This window comes from Heterocephalus glaber, unplaced genomic scaffold, assembly GCF_053883595.1.
Source record: "Heterocephalus glaber isolate CG9 unplaced genomic scaffold, H.glaber_assembly_v1.0 deba00001428, whole genome shotgun sequence".
Taxonomy (NCBI): domain Eukaryota; kingdom Metazoa; phylum Chordata; class Mammalia; order Rodentia; family Bathyergidae; genus Heterocephalus; species Heterocephalus glaber.
The window spans coordinates 7,545,552-7,556,483 of NW_028258293.1; the positions used below are offsets into that span (position 1 = coordinate 7,545,552).

General features: G+C 36.1%; 1 pseudogene; it reads right to left on the reverse strand.

The window, feature by feature from the left end:
• Positions 1–5,491: 5,491 nt before the first annotated feature.
• On the reverse strand, positions 5,492–10,532 carry LOC101715590 (eukaryotic translation initiation factor 3 subunit H pseudogene; annotated as a pseudogene).
• Positions 10,533–10,932: the final 400 nt, after the last annotated feature.

Below are 10,932 nucleotides of genomic sequence, written 5' to 3' on the forward strand. Positions count from 1 at the left end.
TTGAGAAATTCTCCACAGGGAAGGGAAGAGCTGAGCAGGTGACCACAGCACATTTAGGGTCAGGAGTGTTTCTCTTCTTTCTCCTTCCTTTCCCATTGTTCTTCCCAGTCTCCTCCTCCCTCCCTCTCTTTTTTCACTCCTTCTTTCTCCTCCTTAATAATGTGACCACAGGAAGTTATTTTCATCATTTAGTCTTTAGTTTCTTTAGTCACACTTTGGAAATAAAGACTGTCTGACTGATTATTAGGACTGTGAAAGTCAAATTAGGTAAACACATTAAGGCACGATCCCCAGGACCCTAACCCTAACCCTAAGACATTATTTGGTAAAGTCATTTTATCGTTATTGTATGGTATTACTTATTTCACATCATGTGTATAATAGAGATGAGCACAAAAATCTGAAGCATAGTTAGTAAACAAATTTGGTTTTAAGAAAAGCTCATAGTGGTGAGGAGGGCTATTTGATAAAGGAGCAATCAATGGTCTTTCAGTTTCTAAATGCTTCAGAACAGCTCATTCAAGTGAAAAATATGAATGTAACCAGCTTTTCCAATGAAAATAATTACAGATTTAGTATATCTTTGCTAACAGTGTAAAAGTCCTCAAGATCATAGGTATCTCTTTTAATCAATAATAAATACTATTTAATTTGGAGAACAGTAATCAAGACATATTAAAATGAGTAGTACAATCAAACAAACTTTTGTTTAGTGTAATGCAAATGCTGTGATATGCTTTGAAATTATTGTCCAAATATGTATTCACTACATATTAATTTAATAGAAGATTTGAAGCAATTTAGAAAGAGGAGTGATCTTTTGGCTAATCTTTGATACATTTTTAGGTAATCTATGGAAATATTGGTTTAATTAATTATGTTCTCAAAGATAAAAATTGTTTCATGCTATTTATTTTTACTACGACTTTTTCTATGGTAATGTGCCTGTTGAAATGTCATTGTTAGTACTTATCACTTTGAAAGTAAGCAAGCAAAACATAAAATATCCCCATCATGAAACAAATCAATTATAATACATTCTATTCTGTTTTCCTGTTCAATCTTTGGCATTAGAAAGATTGAATTTTTGTATTTACTGTGATAACATCTAAGGAAGCTAAGGAACTCAACACTACTTTTACCAAACTTTCTAACCTTTTATTCTGCTTTCTGATTACTTGATAATTTCAGAAAGAAAAACCAAGCACATGAAAAGCTGTGCTACGGATAATGTATCAACACAAAGTCACCAATTTTTGGCTTTGACCTTGAATCTAAACACCTGATTGTCCAGCCACCAGTCCCCCTTGTCTGCCTGAATGACAGCAGCATGCGGCCATCACTTTCTCTTTATTCAGTGTCTTTAAGGGTGACACTCTGCATGCTTACACAGGCACACAAACCCATCTTCTACCTCAAAAATTTCAAGAATAGAGGCAACAGGTCAGAGTCAATCCACATATTGGTATTCCTGTTGCCCTGAGTGTCCAACTTTTTCGCTTGCCTGGCCAACATTAAATGAAGAGTAATTGTCTTGTGCCACATATAAAATGTAAAATGCAGTTAATGTACATGAGTGACAAAACTTCCTTTTAAAAACTGTTTATTATAATATTGTATATAACATTATTTTAATGACATTATAACATAAGTGATGAGGAAATGTTTGCTTAGGTGTTTTTTATGACAGTGACTATTGCAATGGCATGATTTTGCATTATTCCATAGGGTTTTCATTTATCCGATGGCTATTTAAAGTGGGTCATACTGTAGGGAACTTTGACTGTAGACCTGAAAGATTTACACAATGTTTATAAAATATTATCCAATGCCTGTTGGCAATAGAAAGACCTGAATGCGGACAAAGCATAATAAAAAAGAAATTTTACTGCTAGAATTTTAAAATCAACATCTTGAAACACTTATTCCTTACTGACTTTTGGGTTGGTGGAAGGGAACAATAGCAAGATACAATCTCTGTCATTTCAAGAACCCATTCTTGTCTGGAACATAAATATAAAAACTGAAATATTGAGGAATAACATGTATATACTACATGAATCAAGAAGAATGATATACCAGCAGGCAAAACTAATTAATCACAGGGGACTTTAAAAAAATTCTTATTTAAGATTAATTTGTAAATGGTGTGAAAAGTAAATTTAGAATGAAACTGAAATGAATAGAAAATATAAATTACACAAATGTGACATGATAGTTATCTCAGATTGTGAGATAGAATTGTTATTGTAATATGTGAGTTAAAAGGAGCGATCAACACACATTATGTTGTTTAATTTTTAAAAATATTATTACAGTGAAAGACACATTGCCACTAATTCCCATCAAAATACTCCCCTTCATTTCAAACAGACTTAGCCTGTTAATCTTGACACTTTCTGAAGCAGTTCTGGAAGTCCTCTTTCATGAATGGTTTTAATAGGTGTGATCAAAAATATGGCGAATGTTGCTGGTAGGTGTCATCCAAAAAAAAAAAAAATGAAAACCGGCAGGCTCACAAGAATATGGTGTGTCCTCATCAACCTAGTTCACCGGGTCTGGAACCAAGCAAATTTTTCTTCTTCCTGAAACTCAAAATAACCATGAAAGGTAAAGGTTTTGACTCGATTCAGGACACTGAGGCAGCCACAACAGTGCAACTAAAGGTATTCACAAAAAGATTTCTAGAATAACTTAAGAAAGTGGCAAGAATAATGGGCTAAGTCAGTTTCAAGTGAGAGAAAGTCTTTTGAGGGGGATCTATGGCAATGTGTCTCTTATTGTAATTTTAAAAATTTAAATGCTAACTAGTTTTACATAAGACCTTGTATGAGATAGTTTATTATTGTCATAATTCTGTTTTGTTCTCAGATCTAATTTATAATTCTTTCTCATTCTCTTTCTCTTTTTATTCTCATAATATTGTTATTAAAGTGTCTTTAGTTTGAGTTTGGTTCTGATTTAAGTTTCAGAAATTATCAACACAGCATGCTACAACATAAGTGATGTCCACCACTACATTGCCTGAGGCTTATTTGCTCAAGGCTTATAGTAACGTGTTACAGTATGGACTCATTTCTCAAATTCCTTATAGAAAAAAGGAATTTCTTGATCAATCTTGCAGAGTTAGCTGCACCCTCTCTCTGGAATATGTCAATACCTTGTATGCCTCATTTATCATCTGATTTTTGCCCAGTGTTTTTTATGTGGTGACATTTTGCTTCAATACTGGGATGCAGGATGGATCCCCTGTCTCCAGGGAGATATATACTTTGTATTGGAGAGACAAAAAAAAAATGCGAATCACAAATCATTCTGTAAGAGATGAATACAATAATGAAAGATCATTAGTTTTGGGGGAAAGTGTGCTTGCTATTAAATAGAATATTCAGGAAGAAAGCTATGAGGAAGTGACATTTAAACCAAAGGGTACCAAGGAAAAGGATATTATAGGAAGAGAAAAAAAGCTATTTCTTTAAATAACTGAAGAGTCTGTATGGTTGGGCAGGGGAAGAAGAGGATGGTAAGATGAAGGGCTGCATGGAGAGACATAAACTGGGTAATGCAGACTCTTATAGGCAGATCATATGATCATGTGAATGGCCATATGATCTTGCCATGAAGTCTGCTTGTTTAGCTTATTTTCTGTCATAATTTTAATGATGCCTCCTGTAAGTCTCAAGGGTATCCTAATATAGAAAGAACTGCACAGTTATTTAACATGGACAACATGGTAAGAAGTTCATAACATGTTTGACACACAGTCTCAAATTTATTTTCAAGAGTGGAATCATGTACAGATATGTAGCAACAGATCAAAGCTGTGGTTAGCGAGGTGAGGTGAAACTGTAGTGGAAACTGATCACATAAGAGATGATGCTTGGCTGACTTAGGAAATTCACAGTCTGTATGGAAGACAGCTGGTTGTATAGGAAATGATTATTTAAAAGGCAGAATTTATAGGCTTTGTTGGACTGAATACAGAGTAACAGACAAATTAACATCGTTTATTCACTTTTCAGTGTTAGATCATGAAGAGCCATTCCAGAAATAAAATATACTGTGTTTAGTATCATGTCCATGCGTACAGGATAGCAAAGTATGGTCCAGCATATTTTCTCAATCATTCTTCAGAAGAAATGTTTTCCCTCTCCACATCTGAAAAATGAGCTTGCCTTACCTAAATTATCAGTACAGAACACCGAAGAATAGTATAAATATGAAAAAGTTTGATGAAATCAAAGGACTGTATGATCATTTCATAAGAGAATTAGGCAGAACAATATCATGAAGCCCTTGACTTCTGTTTCCCATTTTCTCCTTCTTTTCCAATCATTAAACCCCCTTTATTCACACATCTCCTGCGGTGTCCACTTAGTTTTCCTTCATGCATGGTGAAGTACACATTATACATTTGCCAACCCAACTTTTTTCAGATGATTGATTTGACAGAAGTTACTTGATTTACCTATGCCCAAAGCCTATTTTTATTATATGGGTTTGGTAAAGTTTCGTTGATGTCTACCAGATAATCATTTATATAGCATCTTTTCTTCTTTAATATGAGTCCTTGATTTACAAAATACTTTTTACTCAAATTCCATATGCTGAGCTCAATAGTGAAACCTTGCATTTTACAAAGCTGAAAAGGATCATTTTTAATCAAAAGCAAGTCAAGATAAAATTAACTCTGTAGACATTTTCTGGAACCAGAAATAATTTTACACTGTCTAATACTATTCAGTACTTAAATTCTTTTCCAGATAAATAGAGAAAATAAAACATCATTTTTTACCTTTGGAGCTCTTTTGGCACTGAATAATGTGATTTGAACAGTATGAAAAGGGCCTTTACAATTTTATTTGACAGATGACTCACAGTATGTATAGTGCTGCAAGCTGTACACAAATAAAGTTTTTTACATTATGAAATATGGAACTAAAGCATTGTTTATTGAATAAGCTATGTAACATTGATAATGATAAAAATGTAAGATATCAAACTACAGTTTTGCAGAATCTGTTTCACTGTATTGTACAGGAAATATCATGGACCCTAGTTTCACTTTACACTTAAGGAACGAAAGACTCATCTAACTGGGCAGTTCGTTCGATTTTCTGTCCCTTTTTTATATAAAGGAGAAAAATGGCTTGTATTTCAAGGCTGTCCAAGGATCCAGAAATAATGAAGTTTACAATTCGTGTTATAAGTTTGGGGTTTTCAATCAAGATTGCGTGTCAGAAATACTGCTTACGCTACACACGCCATGAACTCATTCTTTGGGATATAGTGAAAACCATGTGTGTTCATCAACTTTTCCTTTTTCAAAAATTTTTGTTTTATTTTATTATTGTCTAGAAAGATGTGACAGGCAAAAATAGCAACGACATTAAAGATCCTGTGTTTTCAATACACAAATGTGTTTCTTCTGGGACCTGCCCCGGTGTGGCCTCCAGAGGCAACGCTAGTGCTCCCCTGGAAACGCCCTGTCTTAGCTATTGTACTCTTGAAGAGCCTGAGTCAGGAAGAGCTTGCCCACGTTCTGGGAGGTGAACTCTGATGTTCTGGCAGTGCGCGTTAATTTGGCCTGCAATGAGCAGCGAATCCATCCTCACAAGGGCCTGGTGTGGCTTGAAGAGTTTGGAAAGGTCTTCCTCGGGGAGCGGAGGTTCTCTTCAACTCTGGCGCTGCATATTTCCCTGCTGGCAACGCTGCTGGTACTGGTGTTTCTGCTGCTGCTGTTTCCCAGTATTCCTCATGTCCGTGTTGTATTTGACTGTGTCTTGGCTCATTTCATCCACTCTGTCCATCAGCAACTGCAGATTCCTCCCTAAGTGACTCCTGCTCGCGAGGATGAGCAAATCGTGCTTATCTGCTACAGCTGACTTCTTCTCCAGCTCCCACATTAGGACATTGATCCCATGTGAATTTTTAATTACAATCGGCATTTCTTCAAACATGTGCTCAAAGGTGATATTTACCTTTTTCAATGCTTCAGGGGAAAAAGCCTTCTCTGTACAAACTTCCATTAGTTTAGGAGTCAGTCTGTATGCCCTTAGCAAGAGAGACCCTTGTGTGGTTTTTACGGGATCGTAAACGAGAAAGACAGACTCTTCAATGGCATGTTGGTAACTGAACTGAGAATCCAGCAGCGCCCAGGTAACGTGGACTGGTACCAGCCTGCATGGAGATGGTCAATGTTTACGTGGAGAAGGCTCTGCATCATTTCCATCTAAGACTGGATTTCATCGAACTCAGCTTCATCTTCTGTGTGCTGGGGGAAAGGGAAGCAATTGGTAATCCCAAGTCCATCTTTTACAACCGAGCCCAAAAGCACTCCTTGAACCACCTTGGTTCCTTGTCCTTCTTGAAGGACCAAATATCCAACATATACAACCTAAGGGATAAAAAGCTTGATTTCTTTCCTCATTGCTTAGGAGATTCAGTCCATGGACGGCTGGTTCCTAAGCAGAGGGGAGTGGGAAACATGGTGTCTACTGCATGGTGGCCAGGAATCAGAGCAGGGGAATGTCAACAGAGAGGAAATGGCCATGGACCAGATGCAGTTCCCAAGGGCCTGCCTTCATGGCCCACCCCCCACACACCCAGACATGTGTCTTACTGATTCCCCAGGTGGCCGTTGAGCCAATCAAGTGGACAAGCCAGCTTAACAGTCATCGCAGGAAAGTTCAGTTATTAAAATGGTGTTCTCTGAGGTGAATTCACCTCCCCATAACTCCTTGTACAATGTAGCCCATGGCTTAAACTCATGGTACTTTGATCTCTTAAACTGTGAAACAAATACCATCCCAGTATTGGCCTACAGCTGCCTCTGCAACCTGAGTTCTTACATAGCAAGTTGTAATCTACTGTGGTAAGTTAACCTCCATCACCTAATTCAAAAGCATATGGTAATGAGTAGCTGAATCTCATCATAGCAGTGAGTTTCAGCCAGTCTCAGGCTGCCAGTTTATCAGATCACATCCAAACAAAGGAAATGCTGAACTGTAACCAGCCAAGCTATTTCTGCAGGCCACTTTGTCATCAGCCTATAATACTCTCTGCTCACATTGCGAAATAGAGCTCTTTCAAGCTCTCTCAGTCATGGGAACTGCCTGATTCCTGATGCTTTTCTTTTTTTCTCAAACTCTGTAATTTAATGTGTGTAAGATTTTACATTTTACAAACTCATGCTGCCTTGAATTCTTAATTTATAAAATCATGGTATCTACATCTCTAGATTAGTTGTAAGGGCTAAATATTAAACGATTTATTTCTTGCTAAGTAGCAAGGAACATGTTTTTCACTGAAACAAGAGAAAAGAAAAGCATTCTATACACAAACAAATGTATTGGCTCTTTGGATTATTTCTTATGTTATTCCTGTGACAAGTCCTCACAATGCTAGTGACTTAACACACATGATTATCTTTCTATTTTGTAAGCAAGAGGTCTAAAACATGTCTTAATGGGCTACAGTCCAGATGTTGGCAGAGCTGTGCTTCTGTTTGCAGGTTTCCAGTGAGATTCCATTCCGTGGTGTTTCCAGCTTCTGAAGGCAAACGCTTCCATTTTTCAATCTAGTAATATTGCATCACTCTGTATTGCTCTGCCATATGCTACTCTTGCTCTGATTCTTAACATTCTCTGGCATTTTAAGAAGCCTGTGATTCCATTAAACCTACCTAGGCAATCCGGGATCATCCCCCGCTGAACCAGATCTGGCAATTAGAAACTTGGCCTCTGTCTGCAGTGAAACACAACCTATTCACCAGTCGGCATCAGGACATGAACATCTGGGAGCCATTATTTTGCCTACATCCTCCTTTAAGTGCAGGATTTTTAATCCCGGGCAAACTCTCAACATTCAGAAGGCACAGTGTTGGCATTTGCTTACTCCACAAGCAAAATTGGCATTTCTATGGAAATTTGATTGCCTGTCACAGCTATTTTCATTTAAAGTTTAACTAAAACTCCTGCAGAGATTTTCTTAAGATTCTGTCATTCTATTTGCTTTATACACTTTATAATTTGCACACATTAATCTCATAGACAGTTGTTCTGAAGTGTGTATGATAAACACACAAAGTCATAGAAAAAATATTATTATATTTTGTAGACTCGCTAATATCTAGACTTAATCTCTCTGGGCACTGGATGGATTTAGATCGGTCAATAGATAAATCAATAGATGATAGATAGATGGATAGATAGACAGATGTACCTGTATTTTTGCCATCTGGTCACAGAACAAATTCTGATATGCAATGTAATCTAGATTTTTAGGAAGTGCTGTGTTACAATTGGCATAAAGAGTAAACCAGAATTGTGTGATAAATATGGTATCCCACAAATATTTCATAAAGGCACTGAGATAGCGACATCTTCATTAAATTGAAAAATAAACTAAATGAACATATTCCTTATAGAAAATAAAAATCTGAATCCTAGTAAGATATTCTGCTCCATTCCAATTTCTACTATGATTTTGACCTTTTTCAATATGATGTTTAGTTTTACATGTGTTTATGCTCTTCAACTTTGGTGATTTTAAACTCAACCTCACTTCTATAATTAACTATGTAGTCATTCTTGAAATGCCTAACTCATGTCATATCCCCAAATTAACTGTCAACTGGTTAAAACACTGAATGTAAGAGAGAAATCTTTTAAGAGAAGGAAGGAAATATGTCAGTACTGTGGCTTATTGAATGTCTTTTTAATAATAGTAAATGAAAATTTCAGAATTCCTGCTGTTTGTTTTCATTGTGCTTTGTATCCCCAAAATTTGTATCCACAAAAATGCATATGTTGAAATCTATACCCATACTTTGATTCTATTTGAAGACATAAGCTTTAGAGAATCTATTAGATTAAATCAGTTTGTAAAAGGGGATGGATGAGTGGTTTTTTTTAACATTTAAACTTTATTATTCTTTATTTTATTCTTTTTTTAGAGAACAGCTTTATTGAACCAAAATTTGCTTACAATTCAATTTACAAATTTAAAATGTCTAATTCAGTAGGTTTTAGTGTATTGACAGTTGTACCATGACCACAATCAAATTTAGATCATTTTTGTTATCTCAGAACAAATACTCTACCCACTAGCTATCATTTCCTGATCTTTCCCCACTAAACCTAGACAACTACTGAGCTACTTTCTATCTTCATAAATTTTCATCTTATAGGAATTTGTTGATTTATTTTTAAGCTATTTTTTTTCTTAAATTCTTTGAGTGGTTTTATAAGAAGGGTGGTGAGAGAATAAGAAAACTTGCCCTGCCCTTGAATAATTCCCAGGGCAGGACCATGCTGCACAAGAAGGCAGCTGTTGCAAATGATGAGGATCACTTTCATTGGAGGCCAAAGCTTCTGGACTCCAGAACTGTAAGAAAATGAATTTCTGTTGTTTAAATGACTATAACATTTTGTTATGGCAATCTTAGCATGCTAATATGTATGAGATATTAGCACAATCCAAATTCATGTACATAACTCTATATTTGGTATAGATATAATATTTAGAATGTTGAAAATATGCTTAACAAACAAGTGTGAAGAAAGTTAAAATTTAAAGAAAATACAAAAGGAAAACATGGAAAATTAACATGGTGATTGAATTAAAAAGATTTAAATTCATTCAAATGAAAGATAAACTCAGAAGCAAAGCTTCTGAAGTGCATATGGCAAACATTCCGACCTCTATGTGCTATGCCTCTGTTGGAAGAGTAGGAGAGTCTTGCTATCTTAAGTTCAAATAATCAGAGTGTAGAAGAAAATCTCCTGCACTACAAGTAAGAATGTATCTTACACTCTGAGTCCTTGCTACCTTTACAGCATTTCATCAGGATTGTCCTAAATGTGGAGTAGAATAGGGATCTTCAAGGGACTCATCACCCTATAAGTTAGTTGTCTCATTCATTCAAGATGCTTCAGGTCATAGAAAACATGCATATATACCAGGAATTGGTTCAAACACACACATGTACATGGTATGAACATAAACCCTGCACAATGCAGTATAACCATTTTCATTTTTCTCTAATATCAAATAAGAAAAAAGAGAGACCTTGGATCTTGGCCCCCTTTAAACTCAGATTTTACAACTTGTGAGTCGCCAGTAAGCTTTCTAGAAGAGTCCTGGTCCTCAAGCTCTTGGGCATGCCTTGCCTCCTGTCACATCTGATATACAAAGGGCATAGAATTTTGCTAAGCGAGAGCACCAAGGAAAGCTTTTATCTCTGTGTTCTTCTGTCCATGGCAGGAGAACAGGACCCTTCCAACATCAGAAAGCCACTGGAGGCCCTGAAAATCTCTTTCTTCAGTGAGCTCCCCTGAGTTTTGAAGCCCTGAAGCAAGGACTCTTAGCCATGAGTATTATTCAGGCCCTTTGGCATAGAGCTGGTCTCAATTTACCCAGATCTTCTGCATTGTTGGATGACACTGATAGCTCCTCTTCTGAAGGTCTTTGAGAACTTGAGTTATTGTTAAGATGTTTTCTGAAATTTTTGGTGGCATAACAATAATCATGCTACAAGTCTGATGATCACAGCTGTTGGCGTTTGAAGGCCACTGTAGGAAAACTCTTAGAAATTACCCCTCTTAGCTTTCCTTTTATAAATTATTTGAGTAACAATGCACAGCTTATACCTAGCTAATGTTTATTGAACAATGTTTAAAAAGTGTCAAATGACAGTCATACTAAGTTATTTGTAGGCGTGACATTAAATGATCTGACTCATTGCTATTATAGATCCTTTACTAGATAAGAAAAATAAAATTTAGAGATGTTAGGTAACTAGCTAAATTCACTTAATGAAAGAAAAATTCATAGTATTACCCTGGATTATCGTGTAGGGATAACATATTTGAAATAACAGCATTTCCTTAAGTGTTATATTATTTATTTCCACACATCAAGAATTTATCA